Source organism: Triturus cristatus, chromosome 1_1 (assembly GCF_964204655.1).
Source record: "Triturus cristatus chromosome 1_1, aTriCri1.1, whole genome shotgun sequence".
Lineage (NCBI taxonomy): Eukaryota > Metazoa > Chordata > Amphibia > Caudata > Salamandridae > Triturus > Triturus cristatus.
Window position 1 is genome coordinate 1,038,119,725 of NC_140579.1, and position 15,991 is coordinate 1,038,135,715.

Genomic DNA, 15,991 nt, shown 5'->3' on the forward strand with positions numbered 1-15,991 from the left:
CGTGCGCGCCAACTTAACGCAGTTCGTTCCGTGCGCGCACGGTGCGCTTCGCGCACCGTGCGCGCACAGTGAGCACGCGGTGCGCTTCGCGCACCGCGCGCCCACTTTACGCAGTTAGTGCCGTGGATGGCCCATGTACGCACGATGCGCTTCGCGCACCGTGCGCACATGGAGGACACATTATGCGCTTCGTTGTGAAAGGTAAGCTTTTAACTTTACATCAAACTACCATATGCCATGCTCAAATGGTGCTCTGCGGGCACCATTTGCACACGGGGTGGGGAGAATGTGGATAATTTTTTTTTTTAATATTTTTTTTACCGTACGCGTAATCGCCGATTTTTCGTGAAAAATTAAAATTGATTTTTTGCCCTTGGGGGTTCTTTGGGGGCACATTCATTAAGGCTAGGTGGTTAGGAGCTGTCTAAAAAGTCCCAGTACGGCACCGTACGCGTACGGTAAGCGTACCGTAAGCGCACCGTAAGCTGGCTCAGATATATATATTGATTTAAATGCTATTTTCTCAGGAACTACTGAACAGATTTACACCAGACCTACAAAAGGCACTTCCTTGACCTGCGGACTACCTCTCTGCCAAATTTCAAGTAATTCTGTTCAGCCGTTCGGGCTGTAGCTGTGTCTAAAGGTCCTATGGAAAAATGCATGGGAAAAACGCGTTTTGGGACCCCCCTTTTTTCTCAGCCCCCGCTTGACGAATCCCCCCGAGACTTTCAGGGTAGGAGCGGAGCGTAGCGCCCCACCTATTTTGCAAATTTCGCGAGGATTCGTCGACCAGCGCCAAAGTTATTCCAAATAGAATGTTGCGGATTTCCTATGGAAACAGGGTCCTAACTATAACTACCTACTGGCGACCGCCAGTAGGTAATATATATATATATATATATATATATATATATATATATATATATATATATATATATATATATATATATATATATATAGTCAAGGTACATAGATGTGGAGTTAACCATAGCAAATCTAATCTTCTATCCACATGATATTTTGGTCCTCAATATTCTGTCAGTGAGCCACTGCTTGAGCATTGTTCAATGTTTTGAACCCAGGAAAACCAGAGTGACTCCAAGGACTAGTTAGCTGGCCTCTTAATCAAAGCCTCAGGTACGAGAAAGGCTCCAACCATCCTAAACCCGCAGATGGGCCCAACCTGAGGGAGTTCTGACACTTGGGGGCATATTTACAATAAAGTGGTGACGTGTGTTGTTAAGCCAAGAAGAGTAACAACAAGCTTTGTCACTTTAGAAATGCAGGGCTGCGCCATATTTACAAGAATATGGTGCAGCCCTGCGTTTCCCCCTACTCTGGCACTAACTTTAGCTGCCTAGCACCAATGCAGTCACCCTTGCACCATAGTGCAAGGGTGCCTGTGTTGAGGGGAAGATTGTTTATGTGCAGGAAGGTCCCCCTTGTTGGCGGAATATGGCCAAATGATAGAATAAAATTAGAATAAGAATTTTAGTGGAACATTTAATTAGAGATTTGCACCCCATAAGTTGTCAAAAAATTCATGAATCTTGGAATCAAGTGGATTAGGGCTGTCAGGAGGTGCATTATGTGAGTATCAATAGGGCTTTTGCAAGTTCAGTTGCTTGTCTTAAGTGTATCGTGAGTGAATTGTCTTGCAATTTGTGATTTGGATTGAGTTATTCATTTTGCACGCACTGGTTGTTATGTCAATGGTGTTTGTGTTGTTTTTTCCACATGTTTAGAAATCTGCAATGCATGGTAATGTTTCGTGTGAATTGCTGAAGATGTTTAAATCGAGCTCTTATTGTAGATTGAGATAATGTGTTTTATGTAACTTACATGCAAAGGTTTTTGGTTTTATTATAACTTTTGTGAATTTATGTAAATTGAAGATCTGGAGATATTATTATAAGGTTGTCTGCTAAAAAGGGGTGTGGTATCACATCAGGTTATAGGTTAAAGTCCTATAGGTTAAAGTCAATGCAACTCTTAATAGTCTAGATGTGTATGAACTAATCCTGGATAGCAGTCTTTACCCCTCATCAGCCAAGCTAGCTTGAATCCGGTGGTGTAACGAGCCCTGGACCCACTTCTGGGCAGGCACATCCCACTTAGGGTGTAAATTGTGACACAAAAAGACGATGGACGGAATGCTGAACATTATCAAACATTCAGCCCCAGTCAAAGGTCTGGGCCAAAATCCATAATGTTTTTGCTTGCCATCCTGTTCCAGTTTGGACCCGGACATAGACAAATCAGTCTTGACCCTCCTTCCCACGGGTCCAGTCCATGTTCAGCATTCCGTCAATCATCTTTTTGTGTTACAATCTTTGCCCTAATTGGGAGACGCATGCCCAGACGTGGGTCCCGTGCTCGCTACAGAACCAGATTCAAGCTAGCCTGGTTGATGAGGGGTAATACCTTGTAACCGGTCCCAGGATGCTTGCTTTCCAGTCCATGGAGGACATAGCCGGGCAGTTCAGGCTGGGCTGTTCCCATGAGGAACAGGGTCAAGACTGATTTGCCTATGGCTTGGTCCAAAATGTAATGGCTTGGCGAGAAAATAAATGATGGATTTAGGCCCACATTTGTGACTGAGGTGAATGTTTGACAATGTTCAGCATTTATTCCATCAATTTTCACCCTAAGTCAGATGGTTATCCCCAGACGTGGGTCCTGTGCTCCCTACGCCACTGGATTCAAACTGGCCTGCTTGGGGTAATATGCCGAAATCAGTCCCAGGATGCTTGTTTTCTGGTCCAGAGAGACCCTGGCCAGGCAGTTTGGGATGGACTGTTCCCATGGGACTTGGTTTGCCTATGGCTGGGTCCAAACTGGAATGGCATGGTGAGCCAAAACGCGATGGAATTTAGGCCCAGATCTGTGACTGGGGGTGAATGTTGACAATGTTCAGCATTCCTGCCATCATCTATTTCTATTAAAATAAACTTTTTGCCAAGACTAAACCTTCCTTTTTTAATATATATAAGTCACTCCTCTGGTAGGCCTTAACCAGCTCTTAGGGCAGAGTGCATTGTATTCAAATTGTAGGACATGTATTTTCAAGTTTTACATGTCCTAGTAGTAAAAAACTCCCGGAATTGTATTTCTCTACTGTAGGATCTACCTCTCCCATAGAACAACATTGGGTTACCCCATGACATTTAATAAGTGATAATGTTTGTTTGGGAACAGGTAGAAATGTCATGTTTGGTCTCTAATGAATTTTAATTTAAATTCATTGTTAATTGTAAAGTCAGATTAGAAGGCACAATTCTTAAAATACCCGTTCATCCCAGGCTAACCTGAGTGACTCCAAGGGTCAGTTCACTGACCTCCTGTTCTGAGCTATAGAGACACAGCAAGTTACAGGGTCCTCTTTGGAAATACTCATCTGACCTGCTGCAACTGCCCCTGCCTGGTCCTGAAACTGGGTCTGCCAAGACCTGCAACTGACCCTGCCTGAGCCCTGCTGGCCTCTGCTGGCATGAGATACTGATCTCCAAGAGGTGCCGCCATAGGTTCTGGGCCCTTGGCTGGCATCAGTTGAGCTCTTCCTTTGAAATCCTGAAGTTTTGAACTCTTCGCACCGGACTTTAAGAAGGTAATAACTTTTTCAGCTGGACTAACCTGGTCTCTTTATCCGGCCTGCACACCATTGCGTTCAGCCTGAACGTTTCTCCGTCTAGTTCAACCAGATGACAGCGATTGCCGCTTTGTGCTTTAAGGCGCTCTACTTACCTAAAACTTTGAAATTGCATATCGATGGTTCTAATGCTTCCATATTTGCTGATTTGATCTCAATTTATTTAATAAATATTTATCTTTTTCTACTTTGGTTTAGGATTCTTCTTGTGTTGCATTTTAACTTTTTAACTGTTTGTGTGCTGCATAAATACTTAACACAGCACCTTTCAGTTAAGCCTGACAGCTTTTGTTAACAGACAACTAGAGGGTTAAGCTCAGGTTAATTTGATGACTTTTATTATTCACCCTGACAAGGACTGTGGTTGTTGTTCCACCCCCATCAATTAATAACCCTATTCCTGACAAGGAGTGTATGTGTCATGACTAGGATAAATCTTTTACCTTTACAAACAATTCTCCAAAGCACAGCGAAGAGCCCAGTGGTTTCCAGAGGTGGAAAAGATTGTGAACATTTCAAAAGTGCTTTGGACAGAGTTTCATTCCTTATTTCCAATAGTTGTGCCTCAAAATTTGTGGAATGAGTGTAAGACCATAGTAGAGCAGCCAGATGCTCTCCACTGTAATCCTTCTCCAGTTGTTATGGAGAAATATAATCAAGTTATCAAGCATTGTTTAAGAAGTGCAGACAAAAGAAGTGCTGAAACATTGATGCAACATTATAAAAAGAAGGTGAAATCAAAGAAAATCGAATTTTGTTTTGGAAATTGTAGAGAAGATATTAACGATTATAGCAAAATGGTACACTATGCATGTTTATTGATTGCATAGTGTTTGTGGTGTTCGGTTCCTTAAAATGAAAATGAATGGATTTGATACTTGTCTGTCCTGTATGTTGCTTTGGAAAGGAAATATACAGCGTAAGTTTGATTGAGTCATTGACAGTAAATTACGTGTCAATCACTAATGAAATCATAAAAAGTATGATTGAGTTGTGTGAGAAAGTGATTCAGTAGCTGGGGGTGTATTGGTGTTCCCACACAAGTAATAAAGCAACTATCTTATTATGTCCAGTCAAAGGTTTTAATAATTCAAACCTGTAAATAGAGTACAATTTAATGAACACTGTAACATCAAAATAACAAAAATGCATTAGAGGAATAGGAGATGTGATATTTCTTTAAAAGGTTTTAAGAGAAAAAAGCACCAGATTTGAAAGTACCAATTATGGTCAATGGTCAACGTAGATCTGGACATAGGAGTGATTTGAGGTCGACCACGATGGGGCCGTGATCATTTACAAGTAGATTGGCCGCGCTATGGCCTAGAATAAGGGAAGTTCAGAAAAGTTACTAAGTGCCAATCTGAAAAGGGACTTCGTACATTTTTCTGATGAAAAACTCTTCTCCACCAAGGACAAACCTGAAATCCAATTGGATACCATGGAACTGCCCATTTGATTCTTTTTGCAGTAAGGTCCCTTGAAGCTCTGGGGCTAACAGTTTTCAAGAAGTTTCCAATTTGTTTTGGGTTGGGCACACAATGACAGCAGTACACTTCGAAGGCCCCCTGGACCTCAAGGGGAGCATGTAGAGACTCTAAGGGTGTCTGGCAGAAGACAACAGCAAAGTCCAGTCCAGGTGCCACTCATCAACTGAGTTTCTTCACAGGAATCTTCCCTTCAGCTTTTTTTTATTTTGGTGGACCCACCCATGGTCCTTGAAGCTGTTTCTGTCCATGGATTTCAAGTGGAAGTGGGGCCAACCTCCTCGGGTCTTTCTCACAGAAGCAAAGTGCTGTAGGTTAAGTTAGTTTGGTATCATTTATCAAGTCCAGCAGTGTTCTGATGCAGGTTTCTTTGAAGGGTTTGCCTGCCTGTGGGTGGGGATACCCTAAGACACTCCTAGTCTCTCTGTCCTTCTGGTGTACTTACTTTTTCAGTAGTTCCTGCTTGCTTTACTGCAAACAGGCCCAACATGAATTATGTCCGGGGGATGCATCACTCTGCTTTCCTAGCATAGGACTACCTGTCCCATACTGCATTGGTCCTTAGAGGAGGAGGGCCCACAGACCACTAACAGTGGGTGTGCTTAAAAGGGCCTTCTTCACCCCGCTGCATGGGATGCAACACCCTGATTTCCTGGTCTGGTTGGGAGCGTTTTGGCTTTGGTATTTTAATGGTTATTTTATTATTATATTTCTGTATAGTGTGGTCTGATATTTTTATTGTAATTGTTGCACCAACATTTTTCTGGTTATTAACTGCGTCTCCTTAATATGGTGAAAAGTAAAGCTACAGAAGCTGTTCAAGGAGTCATCAAACAAAGCAAGGTAATAAATACATCTAGAAATTGTGCACTAAACAAAGTAGATTTGTTAATAGAAGAGGTGGAATCCCTTATTGGTAGCCAATGCTCACCTCAGGGAACCTCTGGGGCGATGAATACGAAAACAAAGCATGCCTCACAAACAGTCGCGGCCGGCATGACTTGCAGGGCGGCGGATGGGGAGTCACGTGGGTAGGAGGTTGTGTGGGGATGGGGGTGGTGTTAATTTAATTTAAAAAATAAAGAATTAAACTTACCATCTCCTCCGGTCCTGCGTCGCGTCCCCTCTCTCCTCTCCATACAGGATGCAGGCAGCCTCCCTCCCCTCCCCAAAGCCAATCACAATGCCGCAATGGCAGCGTTGCGACTGGCTAGGACGCCGACCCCACAGGCATCTATGGGGAGGCCATTTTCTCTATGTAGGCTGCATGCAGCCTACATAGAGGAAATGCAGAGTGTGCATGACTGGTGTGGTCGGCCCCGGGGCTGACCAAACAGTCAGCAGCCTCAAAGTGGGTAAGCCACTCCTCCGCTGCCTGGAGCAGGACCGACCACCTGCCCACCCCCAACCAACCCCTGCCTTCTGCTTTCTCGCAGTACGAGAAACAGAAACATGAAATGGTATTTATAATACCATTTTATGTTTCTGCTTCTCGCACTGCGAGAAAGCAGTGGGGCGACACCCCTCCACCCACATGGGGGAGCCGGCCCTGCTCACACACTCTCCCTAATCTATTTAAAAAGAAAGCAGCACAGAATCAACAAGCTAAGGTAACATCTGTTTCAAGTGTCACCCCATGAATTTCCACTGACGGACCCAAATGTGGAGATTCACCACGAGAACTCCCCTTAGAGCCAACCATAGCTTGTAGAATCACTTGCTGCCCCTTGAACTGCCAACAGAAGCACAAGACACCCCTGAGGCTCCAATCGAGACAGGTGGCCAAGGGGCCACTATAGAACCTCCTGCATCTCCTCTGGACCACCGCTTAGGGCCAACGAAAGAGCTGAGGGCAGATAAAGGGGGTCTTAAGACTATTATTTTGCATTTAACCGATATGGTGAAACATCTTCTCGCAGTAAGAGCTGCGCCTAACCATATTGGGAACTGACTTCCAAAACAAAAAGGTTTCTGGGTACATTCTTGAACCACATAATCCACCAAGATATGCCAGAACGTGTGAGGGGCCCTCAAGGAGATTAACTCATAGGCTGGCCCAGGATACTCCCATTACGAAGACCAATAGGGTAGTTGTGCCTCTGGGTAAGATTCATATCCGTTCATTGCACAAAATAAAACCTTGCAATTATAATGCGGGTTTTAGGTTGTCATGAGCTGGAATGTGGCCTTTGGCAGATGGTGATAATTGGCATAGAGTATATCACCCTCAGATAGCTGAAACCACACAACAATTGGGCTCTAAATCAAATGCTTAATGGCTTAGAGAGTCTGTCCCATGTGTTTGTAAAAAGGGTCTCTCACTAGCAAATACGATTTATATGGTTAGCAACCGTAAACATCCTTTTTCATCAAGACATGAGGACGAGGATTCCTTAAAATGCAAAGTTAAACACTAGATACGAAATGTCAGGGATTGCAGGACAGTGATTAGGGAGGACATTCTTGGTGCTAAAAGATGCTCTGTTAATGGTCTCGAATTTAATAGTATTGAATTGTCATTTGCTGAGAGGAATTTAGCCGATGGTCTGATGACCCTTGATGTTAGGACTAGTCTCCCAAATGACTCTATTTTCCAATTATAAATACCATCAGTTTGAAGAACATACAGCAAATATACGTATCACACTTCATGCTTATAATCTGAACGTGACTCCAGTTTAGAAGACCTTCATTGGCAGTGCAGATAGAGATTTCCTCATCTAACAACAAAACCACGCACTATTTGAGACCATCTGTTGTGTTACGAGCCACTAGGAGTAGTGTTCTACAGCCTTTAATCGGCATGCTAAAAAAAAACCAAGGAAATTGCCACAGTTAATTCCAAACTGACTTTTCCAGCACAACCTCTGTTATCAATCTGGGAAAGGTTTTTCTTGATTACCTTCCATGAAAGATAACTATGGATGTTCAGCTAGCTAATAATAAACACACACTTAAATGGCATCAGTTAGTTGCACGGTATGAGACATTGTCTTCCATTCATCTTGACCTATTAAGTGCCACCTCACACCTAGGTGCATTATTGGCAATAATATTAACATTAAAGAACCCACATGCATTCACTTTTCGTTCGATTCACATAGGTCTGTACTATATAGCTATCAGTGTTAAAACTAAAAATCATGTTTGCACTAGCAACAACTGGCTTAACACAGAGTGTAGACAGGCCAGAAGGAAGCTAGCACTGGCTAGTTAATCTAAAGGCTTGGCACAGATAACAGCTTCAAGAAAAGCGTACAAACGTGCACAACATAGAGTAAAGGGGGAATGGGATGAGAAGAGATGGTGTGATTTACCTAAATCATGCACTGATAGAGATCCCTGTAAATTCTGGTCTTTGGTGGAGTTGGGGACAAAGTAGCCACATCGAAACCTGTAAATCACATCTTGCCACCTGATTGGTTCAATCATTTTAAGTCCTTATACACTGACGAATCTCAAGCCTGCCACTACAACGTCCAATTGCTGTATGAAGACAAGAAAGAGGATGGCTTGGTATTTGAAGTCAGGGCCCTTGATGCCATTCCATGCGGGAAAGTGCCCAGACCCGATGGTATACCAGGTGACATATTCATTTATGACAAAGACAATTGTTTTAAATATGTCTTAGCTCTGACAAATACAATTGCATGGGGTGCACCTAAACCCCAGTTCCTTGAAAAGAGATGAGGTCGTACCAGTTTTAAAAAATGGGGATAGAAATATGCCTATAAGTTATAGGCCTATGAGCTTAAATGATACTATTCAAAAGGTCTTTTGCCGTGCTGTGTTGGGACAAATCCATGAGTGGATTGGAGATAATAAGATTCTCTCCAAGCTGGAATTAGAAAGAAAACCAGTACCATATACCGAGTTTTTTGGTTCCAGACCCTGTATTGGAAGACTGTTTTGATTGACAGATGACACCTACATGTGGCCTTTGTCAACTTGAAATCATCCTTTGATTTGGCACCGCGCCAGAAACTGTGGCAGGTTCTATGGGACATGGGGATGCCTGTAAATATTATTATAATTCATCTCCGCAATGATTAGTTTGCTATAGTAAGATAGGGTGAACAGGGTCAACTAACAAACCCCATTTCCATTAACTAGGGTGTTCGTCAGGGCTGCGTTCTGGACCCTACACTGTTCTCCCTGTATTTGAATGGCATAGTGCCTTTTTTATTGCCGCATGCTACTGATGCTTCTTCCCTGACTGGAGTAAACATTCCTACTTTACTTTTACTGATGACACTACTAGTGTCCCAAACTTCAAGAGGTTTACAGTGTCTTTTGAGCCACTTTGAAATATGTTGCTCTAAGCGTGAGCTTTAGTAAATGCAGACAGAACCAAGTATATGACAATGAATCAACACAAATCTCATAAAGGGAGGACGATATTAAGAGGGGTAGAGCTAGAAAAAGTAGACTCCTTTGATTATCTAGGAAATAAGTTATCGTATAAAATGTAATAGAAAATGCACAAAAGTACTCTAAAACGCAAACAAGTTGCAGGTGCAATTCTGACATTGGGCATTGTATAGCGAGCCAATCTCCTCAGTTTACAGCTGTGCGACTCGAAGGCAATGGGTGCTGCTCCGTATGGCGCAAAGCTCTGGAGCTTCCATATTCTAGCTGATATGGCTAGATCTGAACATACATTTCTAAGATATTTAGATTCTCTCCCATCTAGTATCCTGTCATATCCGCTAGCACTTGATATGGAGTGGAAAGTGATTTCAGACATAGCAAGAATTAGATCTGTTTTGTTCTGAAGGAGGTTCAGAGCCACACTGGAACTAGCCTCCTATGCTGAAGCCCTGCCAGAAATAGCAGGATAGATTTCATAAAATAGATTGGCTTAACAATATTAAGAAAACTTTGAGTAGTTTGGGTCTGCTGAAGTGTGTGATATCTCTCTTACTGAACATCTCCCATCCAAAGAGCAAATTAAAGAACTATATTGGGCATGTATAGTCCAGAACATTAATAGGGGTACTTGTCAAGTGAATTTGCTGAACTCAAGACTATCAGCAGCTTTGAGCCATATTTGTACCTCATTACAGGGCCAGTAGATGGAAAATTAAACATACAATTCAGACTAGGATCCTTGCCCCTAAATGCGTTCACAGCTAAATGGTCAACTGCAACTATGCTGCCCTCGTTATGCCCTGTTTGCAACACTCTTAATGAAAACCCTGCTCATCTCTTGTCTTTGCAGCCTATTTACATTTTACACCTGGATCAAACCAGTATGCATTCAGATGGGTACACTGAATAATGCAGTAGCTCAAAGAATACTGAGAACTGAACCTAGACAGTTCTATGTTTGTGCAGTAGCCAAATTCCTAGGAAGGATGTGGGTTATAAGGCCGAAAGCCACGTTAACCAAAACACATAGTCATTAGCTCAAGGTTTAATGTATTGTATGCAATGAAGGAAGGAGTCAATATTACTCAAGTGCAATCCCTGTACCGATTTGACACTGGTGGCTACTTCCTATTGTTACATAGCTGTTCCCAAAAGAGGTCTTTGTATGACGATTAGGTTTTGTTAACCCTGATAGTCCACCCACTACAGGGGATACTAGATGAAATAAATAAGCATGTTGCAGTGCTTGCTAGTTCCAGCTAGTGCTCATTCCCGAAGGACCCTGGCGGGGCTCAATTTAACATGTAGAAAGGAAATCCGGGTGCATTGATTCTAATTCATTTTTTCATATATTTACGCTTGATACATCTGGTAATACTACATCCAGTACTTCAGTACCTTATTGTGGTCTGCATAAGCTTGGATAATGTGAACGAATAGTATATACTATATCATTGCATCCTGCACTTTAGACATGGTCGATCACACTGCACTTTATGTTTTACACAAGGGATACATGTCTAGCACTCTTTATTTCTCACCTGGAATATGAACATTTCTTGCCCTGGATTACATATGCTAATGAATGAGTGGAACCTGCACTTTAGAAGTTGGTTGTGAATGGTGATTATAAAAAGAATAAGACATGTATTCAACTAAGAATTTGAAGAATTGCATTTCTCTAACTGCTCTCCAGCATTTCGGATGGTACAATTTATTTTTTAAATAGGCAATTGAGCTTTTAACGAGATTATGTTTTATGCATTTTCAAGGTTATATGCATGTACAAAATCTTGATTATGCTGTCTTGGAATCTGTTTTATTGCATTTTGGATTTAACTTTTATGGCGTTTTTTGTCGAATAAGTTTGATTTGACAAAGAAATGTGCCAGGGCAAATCCAAGATGGCAAATGTTTTCGGCCTCATTAACTTGGGCGCCGAAGCTTTGGGGTGGGATTGGGGAGTGTACTGTGATGAACCAAGTGTACTCCCACATTTATCACTGACATCCAGTTTGAAGCAAACACTGTACTCACAACAATTTTAGAGACAGAAATCTGCTAGAATAAAATCAAGGTTCTTAAGCAACCAGTGAGCGGATACACAAGAATTGCCCTGGCTTTCTTTTTGCTCACTTTGAAGGGTGCAAAACTTTTACATGTGGTTCCCACTGACCTGTCATGCAGGATTAGACACTTTGGTGTCTACAGAATGTCCGCAGCCTCCACCCTGCATATTCTATTGAGCATAGAGGAGTCATACCTGACCCTTCATGTCAGCCATAAATGTTCACTCCTCTACCGGGTTGAGCAAAGAAAGGAGACGCTGGAGAGTTAATGCAAATTAGCCTCCAGGATCTTCAGGAAGGGAATAGGTAAGTTAAAAAAAATTACCTTTCCTTAATATGTATAGAAAAATTAGACTTCATCATTCAAGTGGATTTTAAATTTACAAATATTGGTTACATTATTTTTGTAGCTGGTCCCATCCCTGAAATACATTAGTAGTAGTTGACTCTGTACTCTGATTTCTTACATAGGAAAGCTAGGCTTTCCACAGTGAAAATAGCTGTTTGGACCTTATCTTTGTAGAGACATGATAACGTTAACTTCCTACATGGTCCACCTTTTAAATACCATGCACTCTAGCTCCTTGTAGGCTATTACGCCTACATAGGGATGACATACTAACGAGTAAAAGGGAGGGTTTTACCTGCCAGATAGCGTTAGTTTAACAAGTCGCATTTTAGATGTTACGATGCTGCTGTCTGGCTACACTGGTAGACCTGAAACCATGTGTTCCTTTGTCACGCAAATGGATGTCACAATAAATGCTGCAGTCCATCGGTGACATTTAACAATTCAAGGCATCTTAAATTTCTACACCATACTATATATACTATGGCGTTATAGGACAGTTAAATATGACAGTCTGGGAACAGCCACTTATTACAAGTTTTAGGGGGCAGAACCCATATACTGGGCACTGGACAGCAGTTCCCCAGGGCATAGAGTCTACAAACAAGGTATAGAATTCAGTAAAAAATGGCGGTGACTATTTGGACAAGCATTTGAAATGCAATAGGTCTGGCCTTTGGGACCTTATAAGTGTTTACTTAAGCAGCATAATATTGAGTATATTACATTAGCTATTAAATATTTTAAGGTTTGTGGTAAAATAGGACAACTGAGAGAACTTATATACCACCTCTCTCAGAATCCTCAGACTATCAGTGTACTCAAGTGATGGTAAAGTATTTAAGGGTTGATTTCATTGCAGAATAGTCAAAGTATGTACAGTCAGCAGGCTTGCCTTTATAAAATGCATCTTCATACAAATATACAATCAGCACAAGGTCCTTTCATTCAGTAACTTGGCTAGATGTTCAAGTACATCAGCTTGTACGCAGTCACACCAATGCGAGATTTTGCCATACAGACACTGGACTCATGTACAACAGTACATGATCCTGTGGGCTTCTGCTTGGCCTGCATAAATCAGCACAAGGTCGTACAATACATGTCGTACAATACATAGTCACTTGAACTGCACATGATGGTATAATTTCTTAACATGCAGTCACACAACCCTGTATGTAATGATACGTGCGCATTCTGTGGTGCACAGTAACTGGGACTGAACCAGTGAGTGGAAGAACTTGCCATGCACAAGGCACTGTCACCTTCCTCCTTCCATGTACATACAGAAAGAGGAGAGTAAGATAAGACCTGTTTTTATAGAACGGATTTCTTAATGTCCTAAGAACCACTGTTCTTTCCAATACAACTGACGTTAGAGAAGCCAGGTATGACACTTCAAAGACTGCTTGCTGTCAGTGCAGGGGGGGGTTGGACTGAAAACGGGGCAGGTGATCACCTCTGCCAACCCTACCATTCGATAATAAAGGACATTAGGGTCAAAGGCTTAAAGAAGAGTCAGTGTGTAACGGAAACCAAAACCTTGCTCTATAACGACAGCCTACCCAAGGACGAATCACCAGGCCCATCAGGAGAGTGCTCCATTTTCAAAATGTAATTCAGGCTGCCCAAAAAAACTAGAAAATGTCCTGCACCCCTCTAATTCCAAACATTAGCTTTATCCAGTGTCAGGCATCACAGCTAAGGACTTCAGGACACCAAAAGCATTCTTCCGCACGTGTTTGATGACAGCACCGGGTGATGAAAAAAAGGACTCTATCTTGGGACATAAAACTTGAGTAAAAAAAAAATGTTTAAGAAGCAGGACATTATAAATACTAAAGTGTAAAGAAAGGCAGACAGATAAAATCACCAACCTTAACATCCATTATATGCATAGGTAAACCAAGCGCCGTGGGAACTTAAAAACCACTGTGACAAACAAGCTTTTATCCTATCAAAGCAGTGTGCGCTACAGGACTGTATGTAGAGTGACCAACATTGTTCAAACAGGCAGCTTCTTTTTCCTTATTATGAACTCTCAATACATAACAGAGAAGCATTCTATTTTAAGACAGACTACGGAAACAGGAGATCAAAGTTGTTACAATGCTTCTGGCCGATAATACCTTACTTGTAAGTTGTTTCACGCACTGCCTGAGACAACCTTTTTGTAGCCATTAGTGGATTATTGCGTTCAAATGAATATGCTATATGTTATGAAATAAAAAACTCATATTTAAATCACCATATCCTACAACATTGTACAAATGTTTAAGAAACAACGGACAACTCACCTGAAATAATTGCTGGCTGCTGCCAGGACTACACGGCGGCAACAGAATTCCTTGCTATCCACACATAGGACCACATCCGTGAGTGAGTTCTCCAGCTGAAGGTTCTCCAGACCATTCTGAAGGAGAAGCGAAAGTCCGGTAATCTAACTGTTTGTGCACCCCCGTCTGTTTGTGCTTCTCTGACGTCAGAGGAAAGCTTAAAAATACCCTGCATTCTGTACATTTGTGCCGGCACGTCTGAGATGCCTCTCCGAAAGCACCCCCTGACCCTGCCCGAAATCTAATATGGAATGCATGGAGAGGCACAGACAGACTGCATTAAGCAATATACACACGAGGAGGAGGCACAGCCAGATGGGGACCTGGAAACGACAGGAACACCAACATCATCAAAAGACAGCTTCTCCAGCCTGAACGCTCTACGACTTTATGAATGTTTTGGGGACATTCCTGCGTCATAGACACTGGGAGCGCTTCAGAGCTTTTCTCCACCGATTGAAAGTCGTAAATTGAAATGATGCGCCAGTGACACATTTGCCGGCTCCACTGATGTGATTCTCTTTTCCGAGAAAAGAGATGCTTGGTGTAAACGCCCAAGCTGTTGTATAGAGCAACGGAGTCGTGTCAGGATATCTATCAACAGGCAGTGGCAGACTTTTGGGCGTCCAAGAAGGCAGGAACGGGAGTGGTTGGGGGGGGTTGTGGTGGGCAGAGTAGTAACGGACTGCGGGAGGGAAGGGGGGGAGGCAGGGAAACAAAACAGTTTTAAAAATAAAGGGGCCGATAGCTATGGAAGGAGAAAAATGACAACATGGCCGTCAGGAGGCGGGATTAAGTTGAGGAAAACCAATCAGATTGCAGCATTTAGGAATTCAGCCAATCAAAAAGATAGGCGTAAAGTGGGCGGAGCTTCCCCCACTATCCTGTATACAGCATCTTTTGCGGAGACAGCGCATGCGCTGCCTAGACGAGACCTAAAAAGGGCATTTTCTCACACTGCCTCAGAAATGTGCTGGGCATAATTGATCATTTTTGACTTGACATTCATTCTTTTGCTATCCTCTCCTGTGTCTTTTGTGGCAGATGTTATCTTTTGTAGACTGGGACATATGTTATTGTGATTTCAAGATTCAATTGGCATGTTTGAACTAGGAGTGTTCTTGTTGTACTACTTTATTTTGGGTTTGATGTGACTGATTCTCTGTATTTGACAGGTGATAAAGAATCTAGCACAGATGCTTGGTTGAGGTAGATGCTGCTAAGTATAGAACAGGAGCTTGTTTAAGTGGTTTGGTTGATTTTAGCTATAATATATGAGAATTGAAACATGTCTGATGGGAATTGGGGAACAGAGAGGGTATCTGTATGAGTGATTGGTTTGTAAATAAAGCTAATGAGACTGAGCTAAATTAAAGAGTAGTTTGGGCTTGTATGGCATGGTAGGTCAGACCTCTGATTGTACTGGCATGTTGGAGCTTGTTTGTAAACATGAGTTCCAGTATTTGCCTTAATGAGTGTGTTGGGCATTGCACGACCTGCTTGAATGCAGGGCTTGACTACTCCAAGGAGGTCTGAGGCATGTTTGTCAACCCATGTTATACTATCTCAGAATTGACATTTTTGTTCATCTAAAGGGAAGACAGTACATTTAAGAGTAACTGCGATTGTGAAGCAGGTACATTTTGGCATGTAGACTTGCATTACTCCATTCTCAAATTTGTCTGTTTTTTAGCATGATTGTGTGGCTTTAGGGGAAGAATTTGTCA